We start from the raw sequence: 23,279 nt of genomic DNA, 5'->3' as shown, positions 1-23,279 counted from the left end.
AAGAAAAGTAAGCCAGAAAGATAAAGAAAAATACCATATGAGATCGCTCACACGTGGAATCTTAAAAAAAAAAAATCAAAAATCAAAGACACAGAAAGATAAACTTATCTACAAAACAGAAACAGACACAGAGACATAGAAACCAAACTATGGTTATCAGAGGGGAGAGGGTGTGGGAAGGAATATATTGATAGTTCAAGATTTGCAGATACTGAGTATGTATAGAATAAACCGCAAGTTTATACTGTATAGCACAGGAGAATATATTTAATATCTTATAGTAACTTATGTTTAAAAGAATATGAAAATGAATACAGGTATGTTCCTATTTAACTGAATTGTTGTGCTGTACACAAGAAACTGACACAACATTATAAACTGACTAGACTTCAATGAAAGTATTTTTAAATAGACCAAAAACGAAAAAAAAGAAAAAGGATATTATGAAACCAAAAGAATAAAGTACTGACTCAGGCTACATTATGGATGAACCTTGAAACTTTATGTTAAATAAGCCAGACACAAAAGGACAAATAGTGCCCTTTAAGGTGAACTGTATCTAAGCGTTTACTGTACTACTTCTGTAAATTTTCCGGAGGTTTGAAGTCTATCAATATCAAAATAAAATGTATTATTCATTAAAATCATAAAACGCTTCCTCACAGGAGGGCTTTAATTATTAAATGCAGAAATGCATGTAAAGCTCCTGGAAAAACACTATGCACGTCCACACACAGACACTGCTGTCACTGCCGCTCAGAGGGTGGTGCCAGCGCTGATGAGGGCTGCCTCCACTCGCTGCCCTGCAGACAGGAGTGAGGGCCTGGGCTCTGACAGGCAGGGTGAGCGTGACCCTGGGTCAGACACAGCCATGCCCCATACTCTGCGTTACCCAACTTTCTTATACAAACTGCAACATGTAATGTAAGGCTACAGGGATTTATCTTACAACACAGGGAATACAGCCAATGTTTACAGTAACTATAAATGGAGCATCTATTGTACACCTGAAACATATCATATTTCAAATCATCTATATCTTTGTAAAAAATTAAAAAATAATTTAAAAATGTTATCACTTTAATATTCAATTCGGTATTTAAGTAACTACTAAACAGCTTAGAATGTATAAAAGCATTTAAGTGTGCTGTTTGTTTACATATTTATTTACTTTCAGCCTCCTGCTAAAAGAGAAATTAAACAATTTTTTTAAACACACCTTAACAACCATAACAACAAAAAGGCAAAACTGAAAGTGAAGAGAAATTGGAGATTCAATACTTAAATGAAACCTGGGGGAGGTAAAGTCATAAAAATGGATTCCCTGGAGTCAGGGCAAGTGTTAAAGGCCGACTAGAAATTCAGCTGTAAGATTCTTGGCAGCTAAAGCAAAAAGAAAAGATCATGGGGGGGTGGTAGAGGGTGTGCTTAGCGTGCACGGGGTCCCGGGTTCAAGCCCCAGGGCCTCCACTAACAGATAAATACACCTAATTACCTACCCCCCCAAAAGAGTCCCAAAGAAAAGAAAAAGAGAAATTTCTTTCCAAAAAAACCTGATATTAAATTTGGATTAAATACTTAAAAAAAAAAAAAAGAAATATAGAAAAGATGAATGACACTGTGAAGGAAAAGCCCAGCTGGGCTAACGAGCTAAGTCACAAATCTAAGTGTGATAAGTGTCGGTTTACTGATCTAAGTATTGCTGGGCTAACTCGTAAATCTGAAGTTTAGTGTCAGTTGAATGGGCTAATAAGCTAACTCGTAAATCCAAGGTCAACAATTGTCAGTAAAGTGATCTGTTCCAAATTCATAAGCTTCAGTGTACTGATTCCTTGCTTTTTGTTGTTTGAGCCTTATTGGCTAATAGCCCCTTACTTGTAATTAACCCTATAGAACCTCATGTGCAGGTCTTGGAGGTGCTCAGATCTTCAGAACAGAAGCCCCTCTGAGCCCGCCGGCGTAATAAATCTCAGTGCATGTTTCTTGGCTGGCCTGTTGTTTCTGTAACAACACAAGCGATAATGTCCTTGAGATAAATCTGTGATGGCTGCTGGCAGGTCCCCATGTCTCACGTGGCAAAATCTGAAACATCTTTTTCACCACTCAGAGTCATCATAAGCCCACTCCACACTTCCTGCTGTTAAATGCAGGAGCACAGGCAGGTCCCGGCCTTTGCTCTCTCTGTGTCATCACAGTGAGACAGGATGGAAGGGGCAGAGCACAGCCATTCAAGGAAGGCCACAGCAATTAACAACAAAATGGTGAAGGATTCAAACCCCAGTAGGCCTTGAGGCTTAGGATGAAGAGATTTAACTTCTAGCAGAGCTTGAGCTTCATTATACACCCATTGTAATAGTAACATGGTGAATAACATGCCCCAAGGCACCATGGCAGTCCCAAGGCTAGCCACAAAAGGTCAAAGGGTGGGAAATGGCCAACTCCCTGGGAATCCCAGCCCATTGCCCTTAGGCTGGTCCTTCTATATATTAGCAAATGAAACCACCAAGCCTAAGAAAACGAGCAACACAGCGCCACCTCGCGGTCACCCCTCTCTCTCCCTCTTCGGAGAAAGCCCACACTCTGTGGAGTGTGTACCTACTTTTAATCTGAGCACCCAAACCCCACACCTCGTGGCCTTTCTCTTGCCTTTCAATGTGTCTCTGTGAATAAATCTACCTTTCCTCAACACTGGCTTGCTCTTGAAAACTTTACTGCACAAAGCCAAGGAACAAAATCTGGTGGGACACATCCCAGGGGCTCAACCAAAGCCTGGGACACAGCCCTTCTCATGCCTCACATTTTATTCCTTGTATCAACAGGACTGGGTTGTGAAGGGAGCTCTGAGGCCCCAGCTAAGGGACAGAAGCTGCCCCCAGGGCTCGAATTGGCGGGCAGCCTCTTCCCCAGCAGGAGCCTTGAGGTCTGCACGGTTCTGTGTTTCTCTGTTGTGCTGACTCCACAGCCACAGAGCGTTCTCCCTAGGCCTGTCCCCACAAAACCCTTCTCTCCAAAATACAAGCACATCATGTCACAGTCCTCTTGTTCAACCAGGAAATGCTTAACCCACTTTTTCCCTCCACAGTAAAGTACCTAACTGTCCTCCCTCCCATCCCAACACTTCTTTCTTTGTGAGAACTCTGCACTCCCCACACACCATCCTGAATGCCGGTGCCTTGCTGGCTGGGACCGAGATGTTTCAGTCTCACACAGCCTGCATCCTTTCACTTTCCCCTTGTTACCATAAAAAAGCCTTTCCTGAGTCACCCACAAATCTGATTCTGAACTTCATAAAGTGCTGAGGTTGCAGTCACTGTGTGCATACCTCCCAGGTTTTGACTAAGTTTCCTTCACGAGATCTTCATTAAGGAGCTGCATCAAGAAGTTGAAACAGAATATTCTTACATCTGAGCGGAGGAGCCTGCAAAAAATTTAAATGGCTTTGAAGAGAGAGTTAACCAGGGACAGAGAGGTCGCAGGTCCTAGTCAACAGTGTCATGAGGCAAAATGTTCTTCAAAGGCTCAGAGTGGCTTCTGAATGCGGAGACGGCAGGGAGGAGGTGACACGCAGTGAGTGGGGTGAGTGACACAGGGTACGCTCCCCCAGCTGGGGAAGAATTGGATTTTGTTCTAGTTTTCCAAACAAATTCTTACTACCTTTTTCTCCTATTGTCACATACCATTTCCTACGAATTAAGAATATCAATGTCAGTCATTTGGGACACTTGGGAGAAGCAACACGATGCCATTCACAGGGCTGGGACATGACAGCCACACCAGTCTAGGTTGAAAGACCAGTGGGGGTATTTCCATGGTGATCACGGGCATGCAGCAAACTGCTCAGCTTCAATGACCTCATCTCAAAGGTGGGGCAATAAAACTACCAAGAAAAGTGCGTGATGATTATGGAAGACATCTGTTTACTAGGTAAGTGCCCGTGACAGCTGCAGCTTAATGGGGAATGAGTATGATTAACAAGGCCCTGTCTACCTGGCCACACGCTCCCTGCCTTCCTGCCTTGGTGCAGCAGCAGAGTTTGTTTAGCTGAGATGAACGCCCCCAGAGCAGCCCCGACGGGAAAGCTCGCAGCTCTGCATTGCGAGGCGTGTTCCTTTCCTTCTCAGTGCTGGTCACAGTTTGCTGTCATCTGTTTTTATGATTATCCCTTTTGTAACTTCCTCTCCTCCGGAGTTTTTGCTCAAGCAGTGCAGAGCCAGGTGTGTCTTGTGGCCTGCCCGATATTCTGGGCTGGGAAACAGCCGACTCCACATCTGGTTCTGGTGCTGAATGGAGAGGGCAGAAGGCCCTGGGGCCCATGCTGAACAGAGGCCCCTGCACCCAAAATTATGGTCTGACTTTGGGCAAATTACACAGTCTTCTTTACCCTGAGATTCCTCATCTGTCCATGAAAATAACTTCCCATGGCACACAGAGTTACCAAGATTAAAGGGAATCACCATATTCACAACCTATACAAGGGGCTACCAGTGCATCCTCAACAGACACATGCTGCCTTTACGGCTCTGACACATGCCAAGCGGGGCGGCCGCACACAGTGAACACTGCTAAGTGCCAGTGTGTTAAGTGCTTCATGTGTGCTACAATACTCTTTAGAACTTACAACAATCCCAGGAAGAAACGAATATTATCATGCCCATTTCACAGATTCACCAACAGGTTAAGAGAGGTTGCATTCTAGTCCAAGGCCGTATGGTGAGGAAATGCCGATTTAAACCGGAATCTGGGCCCAGGCCTAGGCTCCGTCTCTCTCCCATCCACCTGACCATTTGCCTATGAATTCCACCTGTCCAATACACAAGTTTGCAGCCGGCCAGCTCTTAAATGCAATGTGTGCCACCATTTGTCAATGTTGGTTAATTACCATAAACTGTTCTCAGAAACCACTACAGAAAAGAAAGGTGGACTTAAGGAATTCTGCATTGCCTTCTCCTGTATTGTGCAGAAACCCTTCCCTACACCACCAAATCCAAATGTATGCTTCCTCCATGTTTATGTTTGCACACGGCTTATTAAAGAAGAATGTACCTGCAATAATTCCATTTCGGTTGCTTTCCAAGTTTGCAGATTATCCATAATCAGTCCGTGAATGAAAATACTACAATGTGAATGAAAATACTGCAACCATGTCAGTAAAGAGTGCTGAAACCAAGTCATTAGCGGCTGCCGCCAACTCCCAGCGAGGACAGGCCTGCAGCCCAGCAGCTGCAGCAACTCACAATGGTGCCCTCTGAGCAGACATAGAATAAGAAAGGACAGGATACTGGCCCTAGGTAGCTAGGTGCTTGTTTAAAGAATGAATTCAGGGAGTCCAAAATATTTGCTTCCTCCCATACATAGAAAAGCACTAAATTCTTGAACTTGAGATACCTGGCTTTCTTTAGATAACAAGCAATCTTTTACTGTTCCAACAACCTGGTCTTTGTTGTAAAGCTCCTATATATCCTAGCTCCTCCTCAACCTCTTGGGAGCAGTCCCTCAGAGAGATCTGAGAGGCTGTCATCACGGCTCGAGTCGTCCCGCCAAGTAAAACATAACTCTTAACCTTTAGGCTGCACATGTATTTCAGTCAACAGTTTTGGACACCATGAAGGGACCCAGAGCAGACTTTCTCCACCTGAACTCTCCGAGTATCTGGAGCCTTGGTACCATAAGTGGCCCTTTGTGCCCATCTGCCTCCTCGGGGGGTCCAGATGAATTTGGGTGAGTCTCTCTTGGTTCTCGGAAATCACATATTGTTTGATGATCCTGAGTTTTATTTGGCGGTGTTTCCAGGTAACTGGCCCTCCAGTTGAAAGATACTGTGGTGAATTACCCACCCAGTGGAGACATACTGGGTGGGGCCTGGTTGAAAGATAACGGGAAATACCCACCTTGCGGAGACGTCCGATGTGGGGCTGGTGGAAACATACCAGGAAAATACTCACCCAGTGGAGACGTCCTGAGTGTGTCCAAGTTGAAGGACACTGGGTTCAGGGCTGAGTGGTTAGGTAAGAGGTTGGTCTAATGTTTTCCTCAATTTGGTTACCTCCTTTGAATTTTTCAGGATAAAAGTAAAACTCTTATGAGTAATCTTTCAACTCCAAAAATGGGACCCTCCTCCTGGCTGGTAGCAGCTTTCTCTGGTGACAGAGAATCTTGCAGGAGTGGTAGAGGCAAAGACTTCATGCCATAGAGTTGTCCCTGAGGGAAATCTTACTAGCAAATTTATTGTGAGAACCCGACCTTACAATGTGGAATAGAACTTTCAAAAAAAATAAAAAACAGAAAAGAAAATAAAAAATGACAGATTGCCAGCCTCCAACTATTACCCCAGCCAGGTTTATGTACGTACAAAACTTACAGCATTAATTGGGAATTAGAAAAAAAAAAAAACCTCACTATGAAAGTAACTAACCAGGCCTGATAAAAACATTTTTTGGAATTCTGAACTTATACAAACAAAATTCCCGTTAGGGGGAACTTGGATTTCTCTTCCTGTGTCCTTGAAATGTAAACGTTTTATCTTTCTCTGGGTTTTTAAGTGTGTGTATGTATGTATATATAAGTTTACTTTTTTTTAAAGGAAACCTTGGACTCTGCCATACAAAAGGTTCAAGTATTGTGTACATATGGTGGCCACACAAATAAATTGGGATTCTAAGCAATTCTTTGTACCAATTGTCAGATATTTTGCCATCTTAAACTTTGTTTCATCAGCCTGGACCACAAAGGCCTTTAGCTTTTGAAGAGTAAACCTTTGAATTTTATTTAGGCAACACCCCCACTCTCATGTGGAAGAGCCTCTTCATCTTATTGGTTTAAAATCACTATATATATATTATATATATATATATTATATAATAATAATATATATATTATTATATATATATATATAAAATGATGGCCATATGATGGATCCTTTAATTTGGAAAAACTTTTAAATTGGTGAGAGTTGAAAGAGATCTCATTATAAACAGCTGTTTTATTGGTATCTATTAAAATCAATTTTAAAGGTAGAAAAATATATCTAATGTTTAAGCTAAGAACTTAGTGAAAAAAATAAAACTGGTTTGAAAAGCTACATTTGTGTTTTTCCTTTCCGATAAATGGTTCTAGGGATGCTAATAAAAACTTAGAATAATTTATGTTAATTAGGTTGAATAACTGGAAAAAGGATTGTTAAAATGTCGAAAAAAAAAGATAAGGGGCTTAACCCAAGTGGATAAATATTTTTATATGATTATTTTGAATGAGATAAATAAAATGGACATTTTTGGATTTAGGTACAAGGTTTTGATACTACACTACATAAAGTAAAAATAAAGGGCCAAAGAGATCACCTACTGCCCCCCAACATTAAAGTTCAAACAAGTCCGTTTTATTTGCCGCAGTTTAAAATATATGTATATATAGACTGAAATACTTGATCAATGATTGGGACAACAGACCAATTAATCAAATTAAAAATTGAGAAGGGTCTAAGCTCTTTGGCTGAAACTTGGGCATCCTAGAGACTTTTCTATAAAATTAGATACAATGCACACACACAAAAAAAATGGCTTCTGGCACTCCTTCTATAAATAAGAATTATTGATTTAAACATAAATATAAAAATTAAAGGTATAAGATTTAATAAAATTGAGATAAAAGTTTGTAAAATTGGTATATTTAAATGGTCTTTATATAAACCTTTTGCTTAATTATGTTGTGGGATAGATCTGTTTCAACGGAAAAACGCTTCCCCTTCTTGGTTTTATAAGTCTGGGCACAAATCTGTCCCTCAGAAAATATTAATTGAACAAAGTAAAAGAAACCAACAGAGTTACATGAGCCGTCCAGTATAACGTAAAACTAAAAACTAATATTCAGTGGCTAATAAAAAAATATAATAAGAGGTTTACCCTGGGTTTAACTTATAACTCAAGGAAAAGAGACCTTACTAAATGCCTTATGCAAGCTTTGGAAAACATGATAAATTAAACCTTAAGGTTTTAAAAGATTGAATTCTTTGTTTACAGCTCTTCTCACTGATAAAAAAAAAATGCCAATTAAGGAGAGAAAATTGGGTCTGGGTGACAGAGCAGTTCTCTGGGGAATTGGAAGATTGTGTCTTTGTCTTGCAGATCAGAAATGGAAATACAGCAAACAGTGACCTAGGACTGAGCCTAATTAGCTCAACGAAATAAAACTTAAGGCCAAGAAATTTTTGGCATTTTAGAACTCAGAACTCTGACGTGTCCTTCAGACTTTGTCAAGAAATCTTAAATGTCTGTTTCATAAATAGCAAGCCTCAGTGATTTGAGCAAGCAAATTCACTTTACTCCAACTATTATTATACCTATCTTATAAGTAAGTTTTAAAGTGAAGCTATGAGATCTCTAGCTTTTGTCTGTTTATAAGACTGTGTACACATTATTGATGTGAGATATTTCTACAGCTAAAAAAAATCAAAGTCAAAGAGATCTGCTTAATTGACGTAAAACATAAGAGCTTGAAAATTAAGTATTTTTAAAATAAAAACTGAACAAATTGACTTTCAGCGTCACGTGAACTGGAAAATATTCAATATTAAGATAATATTTGATATTGTTTAATTTAAGAATGTTCTAATTAATATAGACATCTTTAAAGTCATCAATATTAAGTATAATGCATTTACTGTACCTAGGTTTAATGAAAGTCAAATAAGATCCTGTTATATCTGTTGCAGAATTGTCAAGAAAAAAAACAGTAATGTGGTGTGGTAAAATTTTAAGTAAATTAAATGCAAATGAGATGAGAGCTTTGGGTAAATTTTTAAAATATATTTTTAAAATGTATGCTTAAGATAATCTCTAAATGTTTGGTATCTTTAAATTCTAGAGTTGTGCTAAATTAAGTCAAATGATAGGATTTTATTAAATAGCTATGCCATTTTCAGATAAAATAAGATTGATATATGAATTACTTTACATATAACTTCCTCTTACAGAGAAAATAAAGGTGTTTAGAAATACTACTAAATGGATGATGCCACACTGAAATAGTCTCAATTATTAAGGGAATGATCTCAGTATCCTAGGAAAGTAAGTTAAATGTGTAAAGGAAATAATAAGAATGGAATTATATTTTGTTAATGAAAAATAGTGACTTTCTTCTGAAGCTGGTTACTTCTGAATGGAAGAGAAAATAAGGGACACACTAATATGAGTATAGAAAGCTATGGAAGGCTTGTGGAAGAGGAACCCTGAGGAAAGAGTTTCATACGTGGTCGGAATTGGCTAAGTTTAGAATCAACTTGGGCAAAGTAAATGAAACTTAGAAGTAAGCAGGTACAAGACTAGATTTGGTTTTCTCGCTGTTAAGAGGAAAAAAATTTCTTAAAATGTTAATCCACCTTCAGTAACAGATTGTAAAACTTCTTATACCACTTAACTGATCTGTTCTGCCATTACCTTTGATGCATTTTCTTGTTAATGAATTAGTACTACGTTACAGTGATCTATATGTTTATCTGACCAAGTGTTCTGAAATCTTTAACAAGCTTCCCAAATGTCAATTTCTAATTAAAGTTCTTTTAATCTCCAGTTAAGTTTGGGATGCTACAGATGGCCCCTGAAACATCCCAAAGAGAGATTTTAATCTAGTAAATTTCATTTGGCATGTTAAATAACACGGTATTGTCAAATGAATAATAAATCTTCTAAGGTTATATTGTATGAGAAAATATTATTAATATAGATATTGTAGAAATTATATGGACTCCCTAAAATTCTGGTATATCTGAAATGTTACCAGTGATAATTCTGGGTATAGTGACCAGGTTTCTTTATCGATTATAGTGTAACGGTGTTTAATCATGATTTTAAATCTTTTGTCATTTATAGACAGTTAATGGTTGTCTTCTGATGGTTTTGCAAAATGCTTGCTCTTCAAGGAGATTTACTGATTTCTAATAAATTTCAAACTATAGCAGTGAACTAAACTGGGTAAGAAATTTTAAATTTCCAATGAAAACTGTGATTAAAAGAATTAGTTACATGGGACTGAGTAAACTGGTGAATATGGTTATAATTTTTGATTTTGTTTAAAATACTACTGGCTTTTAACCTGTTTCCCAGACATAAAGAATCTCTTCTCTTTAAGCTAGCTATGATTAAAAGAAATTTGATAAATTATACCTATGTAATCAGACTTGGAACAGTTATATTTTCTCTCTATCTGATCCCTCAATAGACTAAAAACTCTTAGGTCCCCAGTGGCTCTATCAGACAAATGAGGAAGATCATCTCCTATCAGATATAAGAATCTCAAGGTATTTTAAGGATTTTAAAGAGAAAAGAATTTACCTAAATCTGTAAGGCAGAAATCCATGACAAGCCCTTGACGGGGCTTTCCTGGCCTTAGCAAACCTTATTAACATTCTACACTGAGACTCCTAATTAAAAGTTCCAACACAGCCAATTTAAAAAAGCCTATATGATCAAATAATCAGACAACTTGTAAAGCAATTAATCTTGACATGGCTTTATTTGAGAAAAATGAGGGTAACTTTAGAGAGAAAAAAGATTATATTTTAGTGGATATTAAATTCTAGCTTTGTTAATTGACTTCCGTATTTACTAACACACTTCCCAATCATTCCTTGCTGTTATGTCACATTGCTGTACAGTTTAACTGAATTATTAATAGGATACTCTAGCTTTGTTTCTGAAGCTCACTAATCTATCCTTGGGTAAAGTTCCAATGCCCCATGACCTGCAGCCAGGGGATTATACAAACTGGAACAGGCATGACTTAAAGAACTGTCTCCAACCTGAATGGAAGGACCCTTTATCAGGTACTCTTAAATAGACCATACAAACCAAAGTTGAAGGAAACGGACTTTCGGGTTCATTTCCTATCAGAAATAGCCCCTGCAATGCACTGGCCTATAGAGCACTGCTCACCTTAAAACAATGCCCAAATGGAGAAAAAGCTACCAGGCCAGGATGAGAAGAAGACGATATCTGAGGTAGACAGCTGACCCAAGACACCGTACCAGGCCTGCATAAAAATTACTGTGATAATTTCTCCTACCTTTGATTATGAACTACTCCAATTGTTAAGTTTATGGTAAATTACCTATGTCTAGTTCTTCTGTGTTACCTTTGTGAGTTTCCCTACTCCAAGGCTCTAACTAGATAGCCCTCAGAAACGTTATTCTAAAAAGAAATTATAGTTCTGTTTAGGCCTCTGTTGATCTTACAAGGTGGGAGACCTCACCTGACCAATTAATACCTGCTCTGAGACTGACCATAAATATGAACTTTCTCATAAGATCACTCAAACTCAATCAGAAACACAAGCAAAATTTTAACCCCAAAATACAACTTCCCGACTATTAAATTCTTAATCGTGACTTTATTAACGTTACTAGCTGTATTACTTATATCCTATCTATTTTATAAAATTGTCTGTTACATTTCCTAAAGTGTAACTAGGCCTACAAAATTGATGATGACTAAACATCTTGAAGAAATAGATAAAATTTATAACCCTGAATAAAGTAATTGTAATAGTGTGATTCTAGGTATGGGAATGAGCAATGAAGGGAAAACACTTCCTGGATCATAACAAACAAGTAAGACAGGTGATCCAGAGAATTTTTAGTATCAACAGGGCCTGATAAAAAACTAGCACCTTGAATGGCAACTCAGAAGATTCTTCACCTGAACTAGGATTGAGCCATCCTAGCACCATGGGACAAAATTGGTCATGAAATGTCTCTCAAAACATTGGCAGAATTTAGGACCAAGGGGGAGCACTGTGAATGAAAATACTGCAACCATGTCAGTAAACAAAGAATGCTGAAACCAAGTCATCAGCGGCTGCTGCCACCCCCAAAGAGTGCATGCCTGCAGCCCAGCCTCTCAGCCACTCACAGTGGTGCCCTCTGAGAGGACTCAGAGTAAGAAAGGACAGGATACTGGCCCTAGATAGCTAGGTACTTGCCAAAGGGATGAATTCAATGACACAAATGTTTGCTTCCTCCCATACATAGAAAAGCACTAAATACTTGATCTTGAGATATCTGGTTTTCTTTAGATAACAAGCAATATTTTATTGTTCCAACTACCTGGTCTTTCTTGTAAAACTTCTATATATCCTAGCTCCTCCCCTACCTCTTGGGAGCAGTCCCTCAGAGTGATCTGAGAGGTTGCCATAACGGCTCGAGTCCTCCAGCCAAATAAAACATAACTCTTATCATTTAGGCTGAACGTTTATTTCAATGAAGTCCCAGAATAGACACAACTCATCAATTCTGTAATGGAACACACTGGATCAGGAAACAAAAGCTTGTTTTAGTCTGGAAAAACTACGGTTTCCTCTTTCTTCCTGACATTATACAATCCCACCAGAACTCATTAATTTGCTGTCTGCTCATCTGGCAACGAAACTCAGAGGAGTCAACTCAGCAGAGTGCTCTACTCGGGAGAAAACCCCGCAGCAGCACTGCAGGCTACCTGACTTCCCGCACTCTCTGCTGACCCTTGGTGTCCTCCGTGACAACCAGGAAAACAGAGCTGTTCCCAACAGCTGCGAAGTCCCACACGTTAAATAAATCATTTTAATTTATACGATATTTTACGTATATACCCATCTCTGAAAACAGATTTGCTAGAAGCCCAAATCTTCAGCATCAATCTGCAAAGGCAAATCCGGTCCGCAAGGGAAAACAAGACTTAAGACGAAGCTAAGGCGTCCAAAGTACTCTCCACGACCTAAGGCCTCCAAAGTCCCCTGCAGGACCTTCAACCAAACTGCCTGCAGGCCTGCAGCTGCAGGCGGCAACATGTCTGCTTTTAAAGCAACCCCTTCCTTCCCTCGGGCACTACAATGTCCCTCTACGCCCTCCCTTCTCAGGGTAAGAGCAGCCGCTGCAGAACCTCACAGGGCAGCACTGACAGGACTGGACACAGAGGATCAGAGCTAAACTAAGCCTTCTGATTACACGAGCTTGTCACTCTGTCACTTTACAGACGAAGATATATATATAGAGAGGTGGGGTGATCTTGCTCAAAGTCACACAGCTAATAAGTGGCAAAGTCTATAACTCTGCTCCTCCCTCCGGCGTGACGCCCCAGCTGGGACGCCCACAGGGTTCTCTCATGCCTGCCTGACCAGTCCTTTACTGGCACTCATAAAACACCACAGGGTCTGACCCTTGCCTACTTTTTCAGCATCTTTTCCCTGCAGTCTCGCAGGAACAAGGCGGTTCGGGCCATTGTATGACTTCTGGCTCCCAGAAGCCTCCGTGCTCAGGCTGGTCTTGCCTGTGCATCCAGCACCCTGCTCAGAGGCTCTTCCTCCCCTGCAGGAACACGTTCCCACTCTCCGCATGACACCCCCTCAGGGAAGCCCTCTTCTCACCCTCAGCTCAGCAGGTGTCCCAGGCCACATCCCGAGCTGCCCCATTAGGACTGCGGGTGCCTAGGTTTGCTAGTCAGACCAGCAGCCTCAGAGCCAGGGATTATGCCCGGGTCACCCTGCAAACCTACTGCCCGCCTCACAGCCCCCAGCCAGCAGGTCACCTGAAAGTCGCAGCAAGTGCCCCACCCAATCCCGAAGTCTCTTCATTTGCCAGCACCGCTGATGACTGGTCTCCAAACTTTGGTCAGTTTTGCACAAAACAGCAGCTTCCACTGTGAAGCAGGGGGTTTTCTCTTCTGCTCCCCATCCTTACTGGAAACGTCTAGGGAAATGAAAAGGCCTTTTCTCAACCCTTTTCTGATGACACCCACCCACCCACAATACTCACATGCTCAAGAGTTTTGGGTCTACCTGATTTTGTTTCCCTTACGCTAAGGGGCTCAAAACACTGCGGGATTCTTTCTCTTTTGAGGGTATTTTTACTCAGGTTATCGGCTTTAATCTGTTTTTGTCTCTCTCTTCAATATCCCTAGAAGTTGCCACTTCTTATTCCCTTCAGCAGCCTCCCTCCCAACATCTAGTCTATGAAATCAGCTGTGATGAGGGGCCCGGGGGAAGTCACAGATGATGCAACTAAGGCACAGAGAGGTGACTTAATTTGCCCGAGAAGATCAGCTTCAAGTCCCAACACTGTGTGTCACGTCCCTCTGTTTAACTCTTATGCTAAGCAAGCGATCTATTTGTAGATTATGGTTATAAACAGATGAGGTATGAAAATACATACAAGGACACACATCAACTCTAAGATGTTCATTATCTCCACTATTTTGTTTCTATTTATTTTATTTCTCTTAAAAAAAAAAATTAAGAACCTCTGCAGTCAATATAGCAAAATGTTACTGGGCTTTAAATACAGAATATAGAGGTTTTAAGTGTGTCATTACTCATTCTTATTTGTATGTTCACAAGACAAACTGATTTGAAAGTCTCTCTCCCCTCCCCCTACTCACTACTGGCTCTCACCTGAGCTCCCAAACCACACATCTAACAGCCTTTCACTTTACCCACAGCTGTACTCATCAGTTATCCCCCAGAACTCCCTCTACAGCTTTCCCTCCTCAGAGCACAGCAGGATCATCACTTACCTCATTAATCCACCCAGAAACCTGTTCCTTCCTCCATCCTACCTTCACAGACAGCATTCATCCTTTCCTTTTTACCATCTAAACATGCCTTCAATCTGTTCGCTTTTACCCACTGACCATCCCACCGGTCAAGTGGAAGCCACCAACACTGCCCACCTGGACTCACGAGTCTCCCAAGTGGCCCCAAAGCCACTCTCCCCTACTTGAGACAAATGGGATTGTGTCACTCCCACGCTTTTAGGACTGATTTCAAACCCACTGTTCTTAGAAGAAAGTCAAGTTCTTCACCTGATGAAGGTCTTGCCCATCAAATTGTCAGCTCAGGGAGGGGAGGACACGCCCTCTCCCCTAGGACCCGCCCTCTGGCAGAGCATCAGCTTGGGAGGACCTGCTGAGCTACACCAGCCTGTATTCTAACCCTGGTCTTGAGTTCTTAGCAAACTGCTTCACTTATCCATACAAATCCAAGGTAGATTAGAAATATATTAGATGTTGTGCTAGACTATTGATTTGGGGATTTTGCACTAGCAACCTGCAAGTACATGTTCTAATGATTCTGTCTTCTTAAAACCACACCCAGATTTAAGTAGTATTTTTGGAATGTCTTCGGAGTAAATGGGACTGTAGTTTTACAGACTTTATGTTTTATACCATGAACAACCCGGACAGGGTCACAATTTGAACCGCCTCAGAAGTGACAGAAGACAGGTGAGAGGCACAAAGCAACAGGTCACAAAGATGGTAAGAGCAAAGTTGTTTCTCCAACCCCCCAAAAAATTTTTGAAAGAACCGAAAACTCTGAATTTTGTAAGTAAAATACTATCATATAAAGAAATAAAATAATCCTCTTCATCAGGGTTTCAAGATCTGACTCCAGAATTTTTAGCATGCCATATTGAATCCAAGCACAGAAAAATCAGATGGACTAGTGGTGAGTAAGTTCCAGGAAAACTGCAGTAATTCCTCCACTTGTAAAAGGACATAAACTCACCTGTCGAAGATGAATGTAAACCGCATTCTGGAGAAATTCGGTAGCTCCCAGGCTCCGCTTCTGGATGGCAAGGACATGGACAGCTTCGAAGCATGCTTCTAACTCAGTCACCAGCATTCTTACACTGCAGGGGGAAACGGAGGCCCTCAGTCAAGAGCAGAGGTGTTCCTGTCGTGTCTCGCAGGCCGTGCCTCGGGGACTCAGTGCCCTGTAGCAGCCCGGCCCCAGGCGAGGACCCGCAGCATGGCCCACCCAAGCAGGAGGTACACTGTGCTTGAGAAAGCCCATCCCCGATGGGGGCAAGAGTGGCTGGTGGTTTTGAGTGAACATATAAATGCCCATAGAAATATGCCTGCATTCATTCAAGTGATACAAGCAACAGTAGCAGGCTATTTAACAAAATTTCAACTGTCAGTGGAAATTTACCATTCCTTTCCACTTGTCCCCTGCACTCTGAGACAGGCTTAGGCTCTCTCACACCGGCAGCTCTGATGCAATAGTTGTGAAGTCGTTTTACTTTGCTGCAAGTGTCCTCGCTCCCCGTGTGGCTGTGACTGTCGTCTCTTAACACAGTCAGATGTCTTCCTGAATCTCTCCCTGCGTTCCTTGCTCCTGCTCCTCAGATCCTAAGATAAAGGGCAAGTGAAGACACATGACCAGAAAAGGCACCGTGGACTTGAACGAAGTCCTCAGTGATCCCCTAGGTGAGTGCTGCCCACTCCTTACCTTCGATTCTCAAGGTTCTGCCCAGGGTGACATCCAGACAGGAAAGCGTCCTAGGCCAATTTAAAGCTGTGTGACTTGGGCCCTGGGACAGGTGCAGGAGCTGGTTCCAGAGCCGTGCCCCTCCCCACCTCTGCTCCCCTCTCTCCCAAGGACCCACTGCCAAGCCCCCAGGTTCCCTGATATTCTGTCCTTCTCTTCTAATCTAATCCAAGCCCTTTTCCTCTTCCTTTATTCCCTAATTATCACCAGCTGAAGTGGTTTTTCAGTCACATTATCTGAAAAAATTTCCGGCAGCTGAAAAAGGTCTCCAGAGGTCAATGCCCATATGCTGGTTCCTGAAGAGAGCCCCTGGTTATGGGGTCCCTCACCAACACCCACGGGGCATCAGACATGTTGCAGAGTCGACCACCCCCAAAAAGAGTTTGCTGTGACCCCAATGCCCACACAGAATCCCTGCTCTCATAAATGTATTTGGCCCACTTATCCGTTACTAAGAAGCAAAAGTAAAAAAATTGCTCATGTTTCTTACTAAAATTATTTATGTGGTGGAAAAAGTAATTGTAATAGAAAAGAATAAATTTGACTGCATGTTAGATCTGTTCATTTGGCTTTAAACCTTTGCTGTTTTCTAGGCTCAGACTTGGTATCTCTGTACCTTTTGTAAAAGAAAGTTGCCTTTAGCCTGAAATATCCAGGAGAGCCTATTCTCCGGGCTCTGATCTTTCACGATGTTAACTCTTCTGCACTTATGTTGAGATGGCAAGTTGCAAAATAGAAAATCAACTTTGGTTTTTTTTGGAGGTTTAAGAGGGGCACCATGATTTGACCCACGTGGACAGCTGCAAGAACAAAGAATTCCAAGGAGAAACAATTCGTACCGCAAGAAGTTTGCAACAACCAACCACATCCCCGCCCCTTTTTAGTATAAAAGCGGACTGATTTCTGACTTGGGGGAGACGGTTCTCCAGCATGTCATTCAGCCATCTTCTGGGTCTGCCATCTTTTCAAATAAAGTCACTATTCCTTGCTCCAACACCTCAATCTCCCGATTTATTGGCCTGTCATACAGCAAGCAGTACGAGTTTCGACTTGGTAACAAGATGACTGCATTGGAGGTAGTATGTCTCCACTCTTTCCTCGTTTCCAATATGTAACATTCACATCATTTATGATCTAGTTCAAATAATTCATCAAAGACAACCACAAAAAGAAACTACACTCACCTAGCTATGAACACTGAAGTCACAACCTATCAATTTTATATGCTGTTTAACAACACAACTAAAAAACCTAACATAGGGAATTGATTCCACAGAAATAAAATTATTTCTACTCCTTCAAAACCTTTTTTTCTTTTCTATTTTATTTTGTTTTGCATATTGAAAAGAAAATAAAAGACAAATCATTTTATTTCACGTATTTTGTTATAGCTACATAATTTAAATACTACAAAGATATTTAAATTGCAATAAAAAATTGTTCATATATTGTACAAAGATATATACACAATCAATGTGGATAAGGAAAGGAATGGACATTTACTAAAAATCCACTGCACATCCAGTTTTTTACAAGCATATCCTGGAATATAAGCTCTATGATCCAGGGGTCCCCCACCTGCATTCTCACTGCTGAGTCCCTTAGTAATCTTCTACCAAGGCACCAGCATAGAACCACGCGATCAGTATTTTAGGTATAAATGAGGAAATTAGCTCATTCAATTCTAAAACAAAAACCCTAAAATAAATACTGAACTTATTTACAGATAAAGAAAATTGGACACAAACAAGTACAGTTTCTTCCCCAAGTTCACAAAGCTAATAACTGGTAAAGGCAAGATTTGAACTCATCTGTCTGATTCTAAAAAATTAGGTGGAAATCCCTTTCGACTGGGGAGGGTCCAGCAGCACAGCCTATCACCCTATCTTTGTTCAGATCTAGCCTTAGACAGCCTGAGACAGCACCCCATTCCTATGGAACTTGAGGGCAAATGATAACAATAAGGATTTTATATCCAGTAGTTTCTTAGGTATCATTTATATAAACTGTCAGCAGGACAGCAGAAAAACTCTGGGAAATATGAGTGGGTCCAGGGCTTTTTGCTGATTAGAAACTCAGTCTTTCAGGACAGATTGACCTTCCCATGAGAGGCCACACGGACCTAAACTAAAGACAGCTGAGCAATGAAAACTAGCAAGACCCTGGAACTCAAGCAAGAAGGATCCCTGCCATCTCCCTCCCTGTTGCCTCTTCATCCACGTGGACACGAAGACAGAAGACCCGGGTTCTTGTCCAAGTTACACCATCATGGATTCTCACCCATAAAATGTTACGACTCTATGCTGTCCTAAGTCCTTTCCAACTCAAATATTTTGACACCAATATCTCAGCAGAATGTCTATGTCTCCACATCCTCTCTTTTATAAGAATAGTTCTATGGCCACAAAGCAGAAATCCAATTAAAAACACCATGCACTAAGCAAGGTGAAAGTCTGCATAAGAGACTTTGCTCTCACGCTCAGTGAATGAAAACTCAGAAAAATTGGTCCTTCTCCCTCAGCAAGTGGTAGGTAGGCTGATTGTGTGTGTGGGTGGGTGTGCGTGTGTGTGTGTAAATCAAATACAATGACGTCTGGGATCTGTACAGATTTTTTTTAAGTTACTGTTATTTCATGAGGATGAGACACCCTTTAAAGTAATTTGAATCAAGTGTTCTGAGAGAGTCTCAGGATCTTTTGGTGGAGGAGGGGAAAGGAAAGGAGGAAAGAAGTAAATGAAGCAAAGGAGTAAGATACTGCAAGTGAAAGGCAAGACATTAATTTTGTTCCTACTTGCATCACAAACAAATTACGGACTGGCTTTGCCCCGATGTCCTGTCGAGCACTGAGTTGCAGATGAAGAGGTGACAGCCCATTTCTCACTGAGCTTGTGACTGTACGTGGCATCTTATAGAAACAAATCATTTATCCTGATCAAACACTCTAGCAGCAGGCCGTAATTCTCCTATTTTGAGAGATAAGAAAATAGGAGTTCAAAGAGGGTAGATAACTTGACAAAAGTCAGAGGACCAGTAAACAAGAGAGGATGAATTCAAACTCAGATCTGAATGCAGAGTCTGATCTTCCCACTCCCAGGACTGGGAAATCCTTAACAAACAGACTCCCCAGCTCCCCTGCAGTGTTCCTGGCGCCAAGCATTTCCCATGGCGATGGACTCCAGTTCTCACAGACACAGTGCTCTGTGCAGCCAATGACCTTGATCAGACCTTGATCATCTACCTGCCACGCCCACCAGGCTTCACCATACAGGTAGGAAAGCTGGCTTTCAAGTGCATACAAAGCCACCCTTGGTCTAACCTGGGCTTTTCTGGGGCTTCTCCAGCCTAAAGGCAGCCATGAAAGTGCTCACAGTTTGTACATGAGCCACACTACCTCTCTCCATCAGTCTCCACACCTATACTTCTTAGCTATGACCATTTTGATAATATTGGAAACAAATATTTAAAAACACAAAAGAAAGGATCCTGGAACAATTACTTAATACTTACAATTTTAAATGATTTGTTACAAAGTGAGTATTTACAAACCGAATCTGCCTTCCTAGGTGTCAGTTTAAACAGTTAAAAAATATAATAGCAAAAAATTCTCACTTAAAAAATTAAGAAAAACATCAACAATAATCTGGAATAAACTCAAAATTAATGCCCATGTTGTACATGGAGAAAACTACAGGACTGTACTGAGGGGTAAATAAGAGGTGTGAATGTAGAGACATCAACATATTGCATGGAGGAAAACAGTTTTGTAAATATGGAAGTTCTCCTAAAAATAATTCAAAACTTAAAAAAATCCCATGAATACTCTTATCTGACTTTTTTTTAACTTGAACAAAATATTTTAGAATTCTTTAGGAATAATAAAGTCATAATAATAGCCAAGAAAGTTTGGGATGGAAGAAAAGAACAAAAAAAATCGCACTGTCAGATAATAATTAATTTTTACAATATGTAAGATATGGCGCTGGAGTAAGGAAGTATGATTGACAGAAATATAGCATGAGCTCAAAAAGAGACTCTAGTGTACATAAGTATTTTGTGCATGTGGGATTTCAAATCAAAGAGCAAATTGTGAATTCAATAATTGTCCTGGGACAATCAGAGAATCACCTGGAAAGAACAAATTCTATTCCTGTCATAATGACCACAAAAAAATTACAGATAGTGGTTTAAATATTAAAATACTAATAACAGCAAATACAACTCATTGCTCACATTAATTCAACTTCTCCTCACTATAAAAAGTACTATTATCATCTCCATCTTAGACATTAAATAAACCTACATAAGATATTTATACCATTATAAGAAAGTATTTCTAAGAATAATAACAAAGATAAAACCCAAAAGGAAGACATTTACTATCTTAAGAATATTTTGAGCCACAACAAATATAAACCTACTGAACAAAATGAAACGAAAGAAATGACAAGGAAAAACTCTGTGATAGATGTTGATGAAGACAAGGGATTAATGTTCATAACATACAAAGAGCTGTCACAAATCAAAAAGAAGCTTCCTCACTTAAATTTGTGCAAAGGACAAAATGGATCATTCACTTTTCAAAAGTCAGATGGCTAATGAGTGAAAAATGCTCAATACCTCACTGGTCATCAAATGCAAACTAAAACAATGAAAAAGCACTTTTGCTCATCTTATTGGTAAATATTTTTAAAAGATATTGTAGCTAGTGTCCATCTGTGGGAGAAAACACTGTGAGCGACCTTTTTGGAGGATGACATGTCAGTGGATATGTAAACTCTGAAAACGTGTGTACACACTGATTCAACCCCACTTCTAGGAATCGTTTCGTTTAGAAAAAAAATCAGTTCAAATAGATGTAGTGGTTACACTGGTGGGAAGAAAAGCTGAAGTGAAATCATATCCAGCAATAGAGAATTGGTTACATAAGTAATTCTACATTTTTCATTCCACACTGGAGAAGGAATTTCTAGTCACTTGAAAGTAGCCTGTGATGAACATAAATGTCACATCCAGGGACTAAATTTCCAGAAGACTTAACTAAAGGCATGCTCATACAAGATCACAGGAATGTTTGTTAAAGAAAGATGCCAGTCAAACATCCTTTCTGACAGTGGAAAATGGAGAAAACTTAAGTGTCCACCATCAAGACAATGATGCGGTAAATCACGGCGAGTTGTGGGCACTGAGGGGGCCGGCGTTTCCCCGTGGCCCAGGGCCTTGTCCACAGCACTCTCCCACCAATGGTGTCCTTGCACAAGAGACCACACCTGCACATCAGGAGACCCCTCCAGTCTATCTGAAAGGACCGGGTGAGTCTGGAGTGGGAGGACGTCTATGATATACCCCTGAGTGAATAAAGCGAGCTGCAGAAAACATATAGTATGGCCTTATTTTTCAAAAAAGCATATATACACACATATACATAGATTTCTCATATGTATGTATGTATCTATGTATGGGTATATATATATGTCATAGGCATAAAGGTCATGAAATATATACACCATATTGGCAACAGCTTTTACACTCAGGAAATAATGGGAAGGGAGTTAGGGGCCTTCCTGTACCACCACAGTTCTCTTTTCAGTATTTCAGTTAAGTACACTTGGAATTTAAAAGTTTATTTAAGTCCGAAGTAAAATGGACAATGCCTCCACAAGACATAATGCTATACTGGTCATTAAAAATCATGCCAGGGGAGATAGAATATTGTAGAAAAACATGTAATAAGCTGAATGGAAAATGGAGGTCTCCACACAGTAAACAGGCACAGAGTGCTCACTGGTTTTTATGACAGAGCTGATACACACTGATGAAAAGAACAGAAAGTAGATGTTAAAGTGTTCATTATTATTTCTGAGTAGTGGGACCTGGATAGCCTCTTTTGTCCCTTTTTTCAGACTTATTATATTAAATATACATTATTTTTCATCTGTAAAAAGCATTTTTAGATGTGTAGTAACACACATTGGAGAATAATACACGAGTACTTACAGAAACAAATAACTAGGAGACACCGCAGCAGCGCCACACAATGTAGAACGGGCGATCCTGATTAACACCGCGCAGTTACATAAGGACCCACAAAGTGAGAGCACCTGCTGTAACAGGGCGCGGCCCCCTTCTATTTGTCACTTGTGTCTTCAGGGCTGAGGTAGTTCTGAGCATGGCCAGTGTCAGTGTTGGTGTCTGGATGGATGCCACTGGATGTGAGGGCACCTGCAAGCCGAGAGGAATAACAGAAATCATCCTCTGCCTTTTCTGCCTTGTTTCTGTGTTACTTTAAAAGAGAGGCATAAATAAGATAAACTGTTTATCTTCCCTACTGAAATTTCTGTAATGAAACCTTTTTCAAAGTGTTCACAACTTATATTCTGCCTATAACAGACTTTTCATCAAAGCTTCATATTTATTAAATGTTAATTAACTCAGTTAATTAACTCCCTTTTGAAACCTTCTACTATAGAACATGAAATGCACTATGTGAAAGGACCACGCCTGCAGTGACTAGCTTGGCTGTCTTGACGGCAGTGCAGTCCGCCCCCAACATCCCGTGGCTCTGAGCTCCTGATGCTGCTAAGAGAGCACGCTGCCGCCTCAGATGGAGAGAAAGTGTGAAAGCATTTCCTGAAATCTACAGCACTGACAAAACATAACTGACAAATCCCAGGCTCCTTTGAAGCTGTCATTTTCGGTTTCTGGCCAACCCCCGTCAATGAGCAGAACCACCTCATTCCCGAGCAATGGCACTCACTTGGTAAGAAGTTCTGGAGAAATTTCCAGGTATAGAATGTAACCAACTATACGTAGAACTCTGACAAAAGAAACAATGCAATACCCTGATTTTGGAAGACACTCAAAATATTCTCCTAAGCCTTTGTAGCTGGAAAGGTTGGGCTTCTCCTGAGCCACTTATTTATTTCACAGCCAGTGAGCATCTCCCACAAACCCTGTTACCCTGTGTCTGCTGGGAGCATCAGGTACACTC

At 40.6% G+C, this 23,279-nt stretch overlaps 1 long non-coding RNA gene across 7 annotated transcripts in view; it reads right to left on the bottom strand.

Annotated features, from left to right (window-relative positions):
• LOC141578014 (uncharacterized) overlaps positions 1-23,279 on the bottom strand; it is a 56,758-nt gene that overhangs the window by 9,939 nt on the left and 23,540 nt on the right. For 5 of the 7 annotated variants that reach the window (XR_012507873.1, XR_012507868.1, XR_012507874.1 and 2 more), the window contains exons 3-6: positions 22,286-22,510; positions 16,907-17,090; positions 15,952-16,151; positions 15,526-15,649 (exon numbers count right to left, since the gene is read on the bottom strand). This is a non-coding gene — a long non-coding RNA (uncharacterized LOC141578014). Of the gene's footprint in view, positions 1-12,919; positions 13,712-15,525; positions 15,650-15,951; positions 16,152-16,906; positions 17,091-19,082; positions 19,255-22,285; positions 22,511-23,279 lie in introns of those variants that run through there. The other 2 variants (XR_012507871.1, XR_012507872.1) reach the window with 2 other exon arrangements.

The sequence above is a fragment of the Camelus bactrianus genome, chromosome 6 (assembly GCF_048773025.1).
Source record: "Camelus bactrianus isolate YW-2024 breed Bactrian camel chromosome 6, ASM4877302v1, whole genome shotgun sequence".
Taxonomy (NCBI): Eukaryota; Metazoa; Chordata; class Mammalia; order Artiodactyla; family Camelidae; genus Camelus; species Camelus bactrianus.
This window is presented reverse-complemented; position numbering and strand designations above follow the sequence as displayed.